A 15,051-nucleotide genomic window follows, 5' to 3' on the forward strand; every position below is an offset into this window, starting at 1 on the left:
TGTTGCAGCAGAACTACCTGTAGTTTTTATTGCACCTATAATCTGTATTCCATCTGAATCTGTCTAGATGGCACAAAACTAGTCAGCGATCACAGAACACTACAACCCAGAGCTCTTAAAATATTATTCAAATTAAACAAGCACGACAAATGATTGCTGAAGATATGATGTGAAATATTTAAAACTCTTGTATGACAATATAACCTCAGCATTCTGTGCTTGCAAAGATTTCATCTGAATGGTAAACATGATTAATGCTCATATTGTCAAGAGTGATTTATTGTCCCGAAACGGAAAAATGAAGTTCTTATTTGCAGCAGCAAAACAGATATTGAAGCCTACAGATATAAATATTTTCGTCTTTCTGACTGTGTCCGTATGATTAAAGTTCCCTTGAAAGCTTTTCTTTAAACGTAAGTATTTATCTTACCTTGACACTGTACTGACAATCAACTCTGTTCACAGCTCCTCTGTAAATTGCTGAAATTTCTGAATTCTCTTTTCTTCATAATTCAAAGATCACACCCGTGACTTTCATTAACTCAACCTTCCCTTTGATTGTAGCATCTTCATCCTGTTGGCCTGCTGCAAAACCATGACATTTCATTTTGGAACATTTAATGTCAAGCCATTAGCTCAGTCAAAAATCATTGATGGGGAAGAAGTCTTGTCTTATGAATGTTCTGACAGGTTGGTGAATACATTTTATTCTAATGTTTAGCACTTTGATAACATTGCCACATTTCAGTGATCCAGATGAAAGATTATATTGTTATAAATTAATGCTTCAGGATTTCTTATTAGTTTATAGCCTGTTTGAAAAAAATAATCACCGAACTTTTGGGTTCTTTGCAACGTATTTGTAAAATTATAGGACTAATCTTGCATATTTTTTGTTCACAATGAGTTAAGCATGTATCTGGTTACACCCAACTAGGCAGACATTTGCTTACAAAACAGATACATATGATTTGAATCCAGAAACTACAAATAATGAATACATGAATGGAGGTGAAGGACTGGGAGAGTTGTAAACAGAAATATGCTGGATGGCTCATGTGAGGCAAGCCTGTTGATGAATTCCCCCACAGTTACATATATAAAGCGTGATGTGTGCTTTAGCCTAATTTGACCATCCAAAGATAGTTTTTTGGATCTTCCATAAATCACGGAAATCATGGTGGCTTTGATTTTTACTGTTGAGAGGACCCAAGCTGAGTTTATCTCAAGGTCTCCCAGGTAGTGAAGAGTCAACAAAATGTTAAGCCAATGACAGAAAAGCAATAAGGTTATAGTAGTAGGGGGTTTTGTGGCCCATTTTGGCCCTTCTAATTGCCCATTTGCGTTTAATCCGATGAGAGTGCACCAGCATCAGATTACATACCTAAAGTCCAAGTGCAGTTTGATCCCTGACTGAAGGGCCTGTCCCCACTTTCACGACCTAATTCACGACCTCTGCCGAGTTTGCCCTTGACTTGTATTCGCAGCATGGTCGTCACGAGGTCATAGGAGGTCGTAGGTAGGTTGTGATGTTAGTTGTAGGTACACGTGGCATCAAGTAGGTCGGGGCATTTTTCTAGCCCGATGGAAAAATGTCCACGAGTAAAAAAGGTCGTGAATTAGGTCGTGAAAGTGGAACAGGCCCTTGAGGTTGTCAGTTCAGAGTTGTTATATTCATATGGTTCGAAAGCAGGAAAGATGGGGCCTGTTAGAGTGGCATTGGCCAGGGTTTCTGGATTATAGTTTCATGTGAATATGTGCCGAATTACAGATCATTGTAAGCAGGAATTAGATCATTCCTGTTTTTACCACCTTTTGGTAATAACAACTAACCTGTTTTCAGAACATGCCGTGGAGTGTTGACTTCACAATTATGTTCTCCAAAATTTCCTTCAAAATGTAATGTATTGCTTCATACCATACATGTTTTTTCTTTAGTCATTATTGTTTAGATGTAAGAAAGCATAAAGATGGTTTGGAATGTGCCAGTGAATAGAAGCTTTATTCTACAATGGCAGAAATATGTGATGTTGTTGTTGATGATAGTCTTGCCAAAAATGAAAAAAAAGATAAACTCGACAAATCACAAAGTGCCGTAGAATAAAGTGCCATTTTCAAATACTACTTTGCAGGAACATAAACAGTAATACATACTTTTTCTCCCATTGATGCATCCTGGTGCCTAGAGGATACAGTTGTTTGATATATGAATCATACTATAATTTGCATGTGACCATTGTTAAATATTGCAATGCAGCTGTTGTGATGTCATTATATATTTTTTTTAATCCTTTCATTTGATGGAATTGGGTCATGCAAAGAATACTCTTCTAAAGTAGTAAAGTAGCTGTTATGACAGTTGGAGATCTGATTTTATAGAGATGATTCTCTAAAAGCACAAAATGTGATCCATATTTTGAGTATATTAATTTTCTATCCACACACACCTACATGCATGCCATCTTCCGCATCTTCTGGTCAGAACAAGGGTCCATTTGTCAACTGTCCATTTTCCTGCACAAATGCTGCCCAACCTGTTGAGTTTCTTCAGCAGTTTTTTTTTTTTGCTTAATATCAGGGCATTCATGGACCGAAAGATTTTAACTTTCCAACTATTAACTTCTTCTTTTCATGTCCATCTTGTTACAAATGTTGACCTCTGCTATCATTTTCCGTCCTGAAAGGGGCGCAAGCTTCTGGCGTCAATCAGAGGAAGCCATCACTGGTCACAATAGATGATGGTGGTAGTAGAATTAGCTCAGGATATTTCCCGTTTCCGACGTGGATGCTTCTGCTATGGGGCCAAACCCTTGACTGGGACAACCAGAATACTAAGGGCTTGGATGGTGTGTAATTTGTTATGCATGTTCAGATAAACTTTCTCAATCAATATGTAGATGGCCGCACGAGAGAAGGTGCAAATCTCAACGCCCTCTTTGAATAAAATGTAAGAATCACAGTAGGGAGCCCAGGATGACAAGATGCTGAGGCTCTGGTCAAGAAAAAGATGAAGGAATATGTTAAGTGTAAAGATCAAAAAGGGGAAATGGGATAAGGTAAGGAGAATACAATGAGATTCTACTGGTATATTAAGGGTAAAAGAGTAACTGGGGAGAGAATTGGACCCCTTAAAGATCAACAAGGCTATCCATGTGTGGAACAGCAGGATATGCGCAAAGTGCTCAATCAATATTTCTAATCATTATTCACCGTTGTGAAAGACATGGATGCTAGGCAACTCAAAGAAGTTAATAGTAATGTCTTGGAGAGATTCCACATTACAGAAGAGAAGAGGTCTTAAAAAGCAAAGGTCTTAAAAAGGGACGAAATCGCAAGGGCCTTGCAGTGATATTTGTATCATCGATAGATCTAGAGGAGATGCCGAAAAACTGGGGGTGGCTAATAATGTGCCTCTATTTAAGAAAGACTGCAAGGATAATACCGGAACTACACCATGGTGATCCTAGCTTCAGTAGTGCGGAAGTTATAGGAGAGGATTTTGACAAGATCTATAAGCATTTGCAAAGCTATGAACTGATTTTTAACACTGGAGCATAAATCAGCAGTGCAACAGAGAAATTGTTAAATATATGTTAACTGCATTATGAATAGATGGTGCCATTTTACATGGAAATGAGGAGGAATATTCTGAAAAAAACATCTTCTGGTTACATAGATACATGGACATTAGGTGCAGGAGTAGGCTATTCGGCCCTTCGAGCTAACACTGCCCTTCAATGTGATCATGGCTGATCATCCACAATCAGTACCCCGATCCTGCCTTCTCCCCAGATCCCTTCATTCCGCTAGCCCGAAGAGCTCTATCTAACTTATTTATGAATGCATCCAGTGAAAGATGGGGCCTGTTAGAGTGGCATTGCCCGGTGTTTATGGATTATAGTTTCATGTGAATATGTGCCGATTTTAGAATTACAGATCATTGTAAGCAGGAATTAGATCATTCCTGTTTTTACCGCATTTTGGTAATAACAACTAACCTGTTTTCAGAACATGCCGTGGAGTGTTGACTTCACAATTATGTTCTCCAAATTTTCCTTCAAAATGTAATGTATTGCTTTATACCATGCATGTTTTTTCTTTAGTCACTATTGTTTAGATGTAAGAAAGCATAAAGATGGTTTGGAATGTGCCAGTGAATAGAAGCTTTATTCTACAATGGCAGAAATATGTGATGTTGTTGTTGATGATAGTCTTGCCAAACATGAAAAAAAAGATAACTCGACATGCATTCAAATCACAAAGTGCCGTAGAATAAAGTGCCATTTTCAAATACTACTTTGCAGGAACATAAACAGTAATACATACATTTTCTCCCAGTGATGCATCCTGCTGCCTAGAGGATAGAGTTGTTTGATATATGAATCATACTATAATTTGCACGTAACCATTGTTAAATATTGCAATGCAGCTGTTGTGATGTCATTATATATTTTTTTAAATCCTTTCATTTGATGGAAAGGATACTCTTCTAAAGTAGTAAAGTAGCTGTTATGACAGTTGGAGATCTGATTTTATAGAGATGATTCTAACACTGCCCTTCAATGTGATCATGGCTGATCATCCACAATCAGTACCCCGATCCTGCCTTCTCCCCAGATCCCTTCATTCCGCTAGCCCGAAGAGCTCTATCTAACTTATTTATGAATGCATCCAGTGAATCGACCTCCACTGCCTTCTGAGGCAGAGAATTCCACAAATTCACAACTCTCTGGGTGAAAAGGTTTTTCTTCATCTCAGTTCTAAATGGTCTAGTCCTTATTCTCAAACTGTGGCCCCTGATTCTGGACTCCCCCAACATCGAGAACATGTTTCCTGCATTTAGCGTGTCCAATCCATTAATAATTTTATATGTCTCTATAAGATGCCCTCTCATCCTTCTAAATTCCAGTGAATACAAGCCCAGTCACTCCATTCTTTCATCATATGACAGTCCCGCCATCTCGGGAATTAACCTCGTGAACCTACGCTGCACTTCCTTAATAGCAAGAATGCCCTTCCTCAAATTAGGACAGCAAAACTGCACACAATACTCCAGGTGTGATCTCACCAGAGCCTTGTACAACTGTAGAAGGACCTCTTTGTTCCTATACTCAACTCCTCTTGTTATGAAGGCCAAAATGCCATTATGTATCTTCACTTCCTGCTGTACCTGCATACTTAATTTCAGTGACTGATGTGCAAGGCCACCCAGGTATTGTTGTACTTCCCATTTTCCTAACCGGACACCATTCAGATAATAATCTGCCTTCCTGTTCTTGCCACCAAAGTGGATAAACTCACATTTATCCACATTATACTACATCTGCCATGCATCTGCCCACTCGCCCAACCTGTCCAAGTCACCCTGCATCCTCATAGCATCCTCTTCACAGTTCATACTGCCACCCAGCTTTGTGTTATCTGCAAATTTGCGAATGTTACTTTTAATCCCTTCATCTAAATCATTAATATATATTGTAAATAACTGCGGTCCCAGCACCAAGCCTTGCGGTACCCCAAGATACCTCCACATTCTCAGAATCCACTTTATTAAACCTTTCAAAATCATATATATCTTTGAAACCATCTACAAACATTCATGGACCAGCAGGGTAAGGGATAAGAACAGAAGAGACACGGGTAGTTTGCTGGAGGCACTCAATGGATCAGGCAGTATCTGTGGAGGGAATTGGCAGACATTTGTATTTTCTCCTTATGACTACATAGGTTTCTTCCGGGTGCTCCAGTTTACTCCCATACCCTAAAGATATGCAGGTTTGTATGTTAATTGTCCCCTAGTGTTTACGGAGTGGGTGAAATAGTGAGATAGCATAGAATTTGTGGAAATGGGTGATCAATGATCTGTATGGACACGATGAGCTGAAGGGCCTGTTTCCATTGTGTAACTCTAAACTAACAGCCAGACCCAATAACATATTTAGTGGGTGCCATGGAAGAAATGGGGGTGGTGGAAGAGGAGAGAGCAACATTTAGTGATACCAACTTAGAAGTTTTGTTGGGTGATAATTAAGCCAAGAGGGGGGTTGTTATTCTATCTGCCTCAAAAGCTTTTTCTGTCAGCTCATTCCATATACTCACCTACTTTGGTGTTAAATGATTGCCCCTCGGGTTTCTATTACATCTTTCCCTTCTCAACTTAAACTTATTCTCTCTCAAGAATGACTCCCCTACCCTGATAAAAAAATACTGTGCTTTCACACTATCTTTTCCCCTCTTGATTTTGTCACCTTTGAGGAATATAACGCAAGGAAGAAATAACTCATGCGATTAATTAGAAGGGTCAAAAGCGGCCATAAAATGTCTTTGGCGAGTCATTGGGTAATGCGGCATGGAAACTGACCCTTTGGCACAACCTGCCAATGCTGACCTAGATGCCCCATCTACACTAGTCCTACTTGCTTGCTTTTGGCCCATATTCATCTGAACAATTCCTATCCTTGTAACTGTCCCATGTCCTTTAAATGTTGTTATAAGAGTCTGACTTAAGAAAATCCCAAGACTTTCTATGTGTGCATCACAAACAAGAGGGTAAGCAGGGAGAAGGAAGGACTGGCTCATAAGGGAGACCACAGTGATGCAGCAGTAGAGTTGCATACTTACAATGCTATGGACCCAGGTTCAATCATGGCTCTCTTGGGGTTATCTTTAATATAATTTGCCAGCTATTGCCAGACTCCTTTTTGCTTTTCTCCTGATTTCCTCAGTTTCCAAAACTACTCCAGGAATATTCTTAATTCCAGCTGCCTAGAGCTCCCCATCCCTCCTTCTTATTTTTTGGCCAGAGCCTCGATTTCTCTCATCATCCAACCTTTCCTACGCCAACTTACTTTGCCCTTCTCTATAACAGGAACATGCAGGTTCTGGATTCTGGTCAGCACACTTTTAAAAACATCCTTATTTTAAGGACGTTCCTTTTCCTTCAAACAACCAGCTCCGATCAATTTGGGGAAGTTTCTGTCCAATACCTTCAAAGTTGGCCTTGCCTCAATGTAGAATCTTAACTCATGGGGCCCCCCCCTGTCTTTATCCATAACTATGTTAAACCTAATGGAACAGTGGTCGCTGATACCAAAAGCCTCATCCATGAACACTTCATTCACTTACCCCTCCAATTTCCTTAGTCCTCGGGCCCTAGAAATATGTAGGGCCCTCTGCATATTGCTCGAGGAAACTTTCCTGAACACATTTGACAAATTCTGCCCTGTCTAAACCTTTTGCACTGTGACATTCGCAATCAATACTGGGAAAGTTAAAATCCCCTACTGCAACAATGTTTTATTAGTCCTGCAGCTGCTTGCAATTACCTGGCATATTTGCTCCTCTGGCTCAGTGCCAAAGGCATGGATGGGGCAAATACCCAAGGGGGTATCTTGAAACAGTAGGTGGGTAGTCTAACCTGAGATGGGAACATACTGGATCTTGTGTTACGAAACATGCCTGTCAAGATGACTGGCGCTTCAGGTGAAGAGCATTTGGGGGATAGGGAGCACAACTCTGTACTTTTTAAGATTGTTTTGAATAGGATAAGTCTGGACTTTGCAGAAAGGCACTAAATTGGAGTAAGGGAAATTGCAACATTATTAGGCTTGGGCTTGGGCGAGTACACTGGCATTAGTTGTTATTGGGTAACTCCATATGTGGTAGTCATTTACAGGCCAGTTGTTCAAAGTTTAGGACTGGCATGTTCCAGTAAGGAGGAGGATGGCAAAATAAGGGAACCATGAATGGACAAAGAGGTTGTAAATTTCATCACAAACAAATAGGAAGAATATGCAAGATTTAAGGAGATGAAATCAGACAGCATCTTTGAGGAATATAAAACATGGAGGAAAGAACACAAGTAGGCAATTAGAAGGGCCAAAGCGGGCCATGACATGGCTTTAACATGTCTGAAGAAAGGTCTCGACACGAAACGTCACCCATTCCTTCTCTCCAGAGATGCTGCCTGCCCCGCTGAGTTACTCCAGCATTTTCTGTTTGCCCATGGCTTTGACAAGTTCGATTAAAGACCATTCCAAGTGTTTTTAAACATACATTTTAAACAAGTGGATTGAGTCAGGGAATGTTGGCGAAATATCTAAAAAGTACTGTTCATCTGTTTTTGCCAAGGATAAGGACAAGGCGGACAATGAGATCAGTGTGGAGAATACTAATATGCAAGGGCAGGGTGGCAGAGAGGCGCAGCGGTAGTTCCTGCCTCACCACTAGGTACCCAGGTTTAATCCTGACTACTGGTGCTGTCTCTACGGAGTTTGCACATTCTCACTGTGATCTCATGGGTTTCCTCCCACATTCCAAAGATGTGCAGGTTTGTGGGTTAATTGGCTTCTGTAAATTGTCCGTTGTGTGTAGGATGCAAAACTGGGATAAAATAGAATGACTATTGTCGGCATGGACTCAGTAGGCCAATGGGCCTGTTTTTCCAGGTTGTATGTCTAAAAGTAGAAAACTAAAACTAAAGGGCAGTTTGAGATTAAGGAGCAGGAGGTGTTGGAGCTCTTGAAAAGCCCATTAAAGGTAAATCCACGGGGCATGATGGGATCTATCCCAGGTTATTGAGTGAGGCAAGAGAGGAGATTGCAGGAGCCTTGACGAAGATCTTAATGTCCTCTGTAGCTCCTCTATAATCCCGGAGGACTAGAGAATAGCCTTTACATCTTTACATCTTTCCTAGCCATTAGCAAGATCCCAGAGGACTGAAGAATAGCTAATGTTGTTCCTTTGTTTAAGAAGAGAAGTGGAAAGAATCCAGGAAATTATAAGATGGCAAGCTTCACATCAGTGGTAGGGAAGTTCTTGATGAGGATTCTTCAGGATTGAATTTACTCCCATTTGGGAGAGAATGGGTTTATTAGGGACAGTCAACATGGCTTTGTACACAGCAGGTCATGCATTACTAGTTAAAAAAAGCTAGTGACAAAGGTGATCAATGAAAATAGGGCGTTGGATGTAGTTTGCATGGATTTCAGTAAGGCTTTTGATAAAGCCCGTATAGTTGACTAATCCAGAAGATTAAGTTGTACGGAATTAACAATGACTTTGTCATATGGCTTCTTAACTGGTTTACTGATAGAAGACAAAGTTGTGTTGAAGGGCGATATTCAGGCTTGAGGTCTGTGACCAGTGGGGTTTAGTTTAGTTCAGAGGTACAGCTTGAAACGGGCCCTTCGGCCCTCCATGGCGATCATTAATCACCCGTTCACACTAGTTCCATGTTATCCCACTTTCCCAACACATTAGGACCAATTTACAGAGACCAATTAACCTACATACATGTATATCTTTGAGATGTGGAAGGAAACCAGAGCACCTGAAGGGAAACCATGGGTCAGCTGAAAATGGGCAAACTCCTCACAGACATAACCCAAGGCCTGGATGGAACCCGGTCTCTGGCAGTGTGAGGCAGTGGCTCCACCAATTGTGTCACAGTGAAATGACTTCTGTTGTTTGTGATATATACTGTATACACATATACATGACATGGACATAAACGTAGATGAGTTAGTTGGTAAATTTGCTGATGATACCAAGATTGATGGGGTCATGGAGTAAAGTTGTCAGAGTATACAGTGGGATAAAGACCAGCTACAGAAATAGGTGAAGAAATAGCAGATAGAGTTTAGTCTAAGCAAATGGGAGGTGTTGCACTTTGGAAAGGATGCAGAAGAGACAGATAAGAGTTTGTCTTGGCATCATGTTCAGTACAGACTTTGTGGGCCGTACATCGAACTGTACTGTTCCACGTTCTAAAGTGTTCCATATATAATATGTTGTATATGCAATTACAAGAAGCGTTGATAGGGTAGGCAACCAGAACCTTTTTCTAGGGTTGGAAATGCCAAAAACTAGAGGGCATAGCTTTAAGATCAAAGGGGGAAAGTTTAGGGGAAATGTGAAAGGCATTTTTTACCCAGAGTGTCATGGGTGCCTAGAATACGCTGCCATGGATGGTGGTGGAAGCAGATTTGATAGTGGTGTTTAAAAGGCTCTTAGAGAGACACATGGATATGCATGGAATGGAGAGATATGGATCAAAACCAGAGAGGAGATCTGTTTAACTTTGCATCATGTTCAGCATAGACATTGTGGGCCGAAAGGAATTTCTCTGTGCTGCACTGCACCATGTACTAAAGTGTCTTATTTATGGAAGGAGCAGTACACGTCCATCAGTACATGATAGCCATCAAAATTATCAAATAGAGAATGCAGGCCTATTAATTGAAAAGGGTAGTGAAAACGTGGAGCTCACTAATAAAGAGAATGGTTAAGACAAATAATATTGATGCATTTAAGTAAAGCTTCTGAAGCATATTAAACAGAAAGGAATAGAAGCTCATACTTCGTGCGGCTAGGGTCACAGCGGTAGAGTTGCTGCCTTACAGTGTCAGAGACCTGGGTTTGATCCTGACTATGGGAACTGTCTGTAAGGTGTTTGCAATTTCTTCCTGTGACCGTGTGGGTTTTCTCAGGGTGATTTGGTTTCTTCCCATATTCCAAAGATGTGCAGGTTTATAGGTTAATTGGCTTCTGTAAATTGTCGATAACAGAACTAGTGTGCGTGTGATTATTGGCCTGTGCGGACTTGGTGGACCGAAGGGCCTGTTTCCACGCTGTATCTCTAAAACTAAAAACTGAAACTTAAACTAAAAGCTGATAGGGTAAGACGATGAAGGACAGAAAGAAACTCGTATGAAAAGTAAATATTTTAATTGAAAAATCTGATTCTGTACATTTTAATGTAATTTTGTATCTAAATTTCTGCTTGTGGTTTGTTTATTCTGCCACAGAAAATGAATTCTTAGAGAAGTTGCCTTCAGAGAGCAATGGGAAATGGCTTTCAACTGCAACACAGTATATGTCTGTGAGGGTGAGGACAAATGGAACCGAAAGATAGGAAAGAAAACAGTTAAGCTCCATGACATTTTGGATGAATGATTTATAAAGGCTTCACTGTGAAGCACAGGGAGATATTGTTCAGCTCACCAAATGACACCAGCTCTTTGGCTCCATTGGAATCTACTTTAGAAATATAAGCAGATCAAGACATCTCATAGCAACAGTGATGTCACGTAGATCAAGATATGTGACGTCAGAATCTGGTTACGAGAATGAAGATTGGTGAATAAGAGCTGGTTATTACCGTTTGTTTTGCTGGATGACCTAAAAATGCTTGCAGAAATGTAACATGGACTTCAGTAGTCTAAAACAGTCAAGTCTGCCATTCAAACCAAATAATTAGAGGTTGACTACATTTTAAAATAAATAACAAAATAACTTAAGATCTTAAGACGGGCGAGTAACATAATATACCGAAGCACCAAGACTATTTTGCTTTATTTTACTTAAGTTTCAATACTGCTTAATTGTCATTTGTACCTACAATTGAACAACGGAATTCTTGCTTGCAGCAGCATAACAGGCTTGTGCACACAATACGTACAGGCAATGTGTGATAAATAAAAGAAAATCAATAATTTAATAATCATAATACTAATGCAAAAAAGAAACAAAGTCAGTGCAACTGAAGACAGTCTATAGTTTAGTTTCATTTATTATTGCCACATATACTGAGGTACAGTGAAAAGCTTTTTTGTTCATAGAACATAGACGTTCACAGTTGGTCATAGAGTGATACAATGTGGAAACAAGCCCTTTGGCCCAACTTGTCCACACCCGCCAACAATGTCCCAGCTACACTAGTCCCACTTGTCTGCGCTTGGTCCATATCCCTCCAAACCTGTACTACCAATGTAACTGTCTAACTGTCTCTTAAACGATGGGATAGTCCCAGCCTCAACTACCTCCTCTGGCAGCTTGTTCCATACACCCACCACCCTTTATGTGAGAAAATTACCCCTCGGATTCCTATTAAAACTTTTCCCCTTCACCTTGAACCTCTGGTCATTATTTTGTTTTCCAACCACATGACATGTATGATAGTTAATGTTTGTAGACAAAGAAAGTCACTGGACATAGAGCAGCACGACCGGCAAAGTTTTTTTTAATTAGACAAATACTTTTATTCAATAAGTAAACATACAGAGTATTAACACAATCAAAGACGGCCTATGTTGACAGTTTACAAACAAACGATCATCAAATTAATATAACGCTAACTTTATCAACAATACACTCAACCTCCCGTGGCGACCAGCGTTCACGGAAGGCCTCCAAAGTCTCCGTGGACACCGCGTGTTCCCTCTCCAGGGAGACTCGGGCACGGACATAAGCCCGGAAAAGGTGAAGGCAGTCAACCCCGGTGTGGCCGTTGACTACCCGCATAGAGCGGCACAGTGGACATAGAGCGGCTCAGTGGACACAGTGGTAGATCTGCTGCCTCTGAGCACCAGAGACCCAGGCTTGATCCTGACGCCGGGATCAGCTTACCTAATGCATTCAGGAAATATCAATCAGAACCCCAAATAAAACTCTAAACATTTATTGCCAGAACAGCTTCATAAAGATTTGAATCTTCTTAACTGCATGATACAGAAGTCAGACAACAACATTCACGTTCACAGAAATGAACTCTTTATTCTGCATAGCCAAATAGTTCTTACTTCCCAAAATCCTCTTCCATTTTCTATCATTTCCTATCCTTACATGACAGCTGGTCCGGGTGAATAGGGATCTTTATGCTTAGTCTCAGACTTGGTCTCAAGAATCCATGCTGGCATTCCTGTAAAATAGTAAGAGACTGTTGTACCCTCTGAGATGCAATACAGTGCCATTTGCCACATTAGGTAGATATAAAAGGTACTAGACCAAGTGCAGACCCGTTGGGTCTGTTCCCCCAACGTGCAGTTGTGGGGGGGGGGGGGGAGGCGGCATGCAGTGTCACACACACTAACTACCCCCCCCCCCCCCACACACAACGCTAATTACCCCCTTGATATTATATTAATATTATTAATTTGCTCCTTTTACCCCATAACCACCCTATCTACTGACCCAGAGCCCCCAACTTGCAGTCACATCTAGAGAGGGGGGGTTGGTGGGTGGGGGTAGAGAGTGAGGGCAGAGAGAGAAGGGGCAGAGACACAGAGAGAGGGGCAAGAGGGAGAGGGGGTGGAGGGTAGGAGAAGAGGGATGGTGGGTGAGGGGGGGGGGAAAGGTGGGGGAGGAGGGGAGAGAGGAAGGGGAGGGGAGAGAGGGAGGGGGGGAGAGGGGGAGAGAGAGGGGGTGAGAGTGAGGGGGAGAGAGAGGGGGTGATGAGGGGTGGGGGGGGGGGGGGGGAGGGGGCAGGGAGGGTGAGGGAAGAGGATAGGGGCTGTGGAGGGGAGGGAGGATTAGGGGAGGGAGGGTGGGAGAGGGAGGGAGGGGGAGATAGGGGATAGAGGGGGGGGGGAAAAGGGGGGGTGGGGGGAAAGAGGGGGGGGGGGGAGGAGGGGGGAGGGGGGGGGGGGGGGGGGGGGGGGGGGAGAGGGGAGAGTGAAAAGAGTGCCTTTTTTTAACTTCAACCCAAACCCCCCAAACAACCATTTGCAGGCAGTGCCTTTTTACTTCAAACCAACAATATTTTCATTTTAAAACCACATTAAGGGCACTCACAATTGAGTAGACATGTGTTTAGTGTTATTCAGAGCTCAGAGAGACGTGACCTCCATCTTGCAGAGACTGATTGAGGCACACCACTTCCTGGTTTTATAGTCCCTCCCCCTCCCTCCAGCAGGGGCAGCAGAAAGAATGGTGATTTTTTAAAAAAACATTAATATCTCTTTGATTTTTAATCGATGGGAAAAATCCTCTGGTCCAGGAAGGCAGATGTGGGCTCTGAGCGAGGTGGCCAAAAATGACGGCCGTAGGTCGCGGCGTTCTCTCGGAAATTGCAGCACAGTAGGCCAAAAGCGGTCAAGATCAGACTTTTAGTAATATAGATATTTTTTGAGGAGGTTAGGGGGCAATGGAAGGTTAGCCTATGCTGTAACTATCTTTTAACACTCAATTAATATCAATAAACATATCTTTTTACTTCAGCTGTCATGACTGTGAATAAACCATACGAAGACAAGAGCTGTAGATGTAAAAAATAACAAAAAATATGCATTCTGGTGACTATTTCTCTGTCAGACGCCCTGCAGAAAAGTGAGGTTTTATACTTTTTAACCAGAAAGATAAGCAATTCAAGCTATTATTACATACTGCAATATTTTGGGTGGAGACAGGTAACATTGAAGAATCACATATATCCTCAACTGACAAGTTATTTTGGAATATCTAAATAGTATTAGTAATAATAGGTTTGGAAATATAGCATGGAAATAGGCCATTTGGCCCACCAGGTCCACACGGACCATTGATCAGCAAGAGGAAAGATTTAATAGGAACCTCAGGGGCCACTTTTTCACTCTGAGGATGGTAAATATACGAATGAGCTGCCAAGGGAAGTAGTTGAGGCAGGCACAAGTCTGGACAGGTACCTGGCTAAGGGAGGTTCAGAGGGTTATGGGCCAAAGGCAGGCAAATGGCTGCTGTACATTGCTCCCAATATTATGTGCTCTAAGTTTGTTTAGAGAGACTTACATCCCCTTACATCCCATCTTTTTAAAGGCCTTCTGATCAACTGGTTTTATCTTCTCTGTTCTGCTGGTTCCGACGTGAAACAACTAAATTGTTAAACTTAAATAAAAGGCACAATGTGCTGGAGTAACTCAGTGGGTCAGGCAGCATCCCTGGAAAACATGGGACGCTATTCTCCCTGGATGCTGTCTGACCAGCTGAGTTATTCCAGAACTTTGTGTCTTTTAAAAAAAAACAGCATCAGCAGTTCCTTGTTTCTACACATTTGTCAAACATGCTTTCCCTTTCATAAATCCATCTTAATCCCATAAATATTTTTTTCCTAAATCCCTTGATACTACTTCCTAAATCTCTACAAGGATGTATTTTGGGAATGTGTGAATAACTTTATTTCTTCATTTTGACAAGCATCAGTCTGTTGCTTTATTTTTAATATCACTGGGAACAACAGCAATGGGGAGAACGTTTTTTTGCATTATCCCGTTGTCAGCTACTTATGCTGCCAACATT

General features: G+C 41.4%; 1 long non-coding RNA gene across 1 annotated transcript in view; it reads left to right on the forward strand.

Moving 5' to 3' along the window:
* The window catches only part of LOC129700353 (uncharacterized), a 50,899-nt gene that overhangs the window by 12,601 nt on the left and 23,247 nt on the right, over nt 1-15,051 (forward strand). Inside the window, exon 2 of the long non-coding RNA XR_008724044.1 lies at nt 565-690. This is a non-coding gene — a long non-coding RNA (uncharacterized LOC129700353). The remainder of the gene's footprint in view (nt 1-564; nt 691-15,051) is intronic.

This window comes from Leucoraja erinacea, chromosome 1, assembly GCF_028641065.1.
Source record: "Leucoraja erinacea ecotype New England chromosome 1, Leri_hhj_1, whole genome shotgun sequence".
Taxonomy (NCBI): domain Eukaryota; kingdom Metazoa; phylum Chordata; class Chondrichthyes; order Rajiformes; family Rajidae; genus Leucoraja; species Leucoraja erinaceus.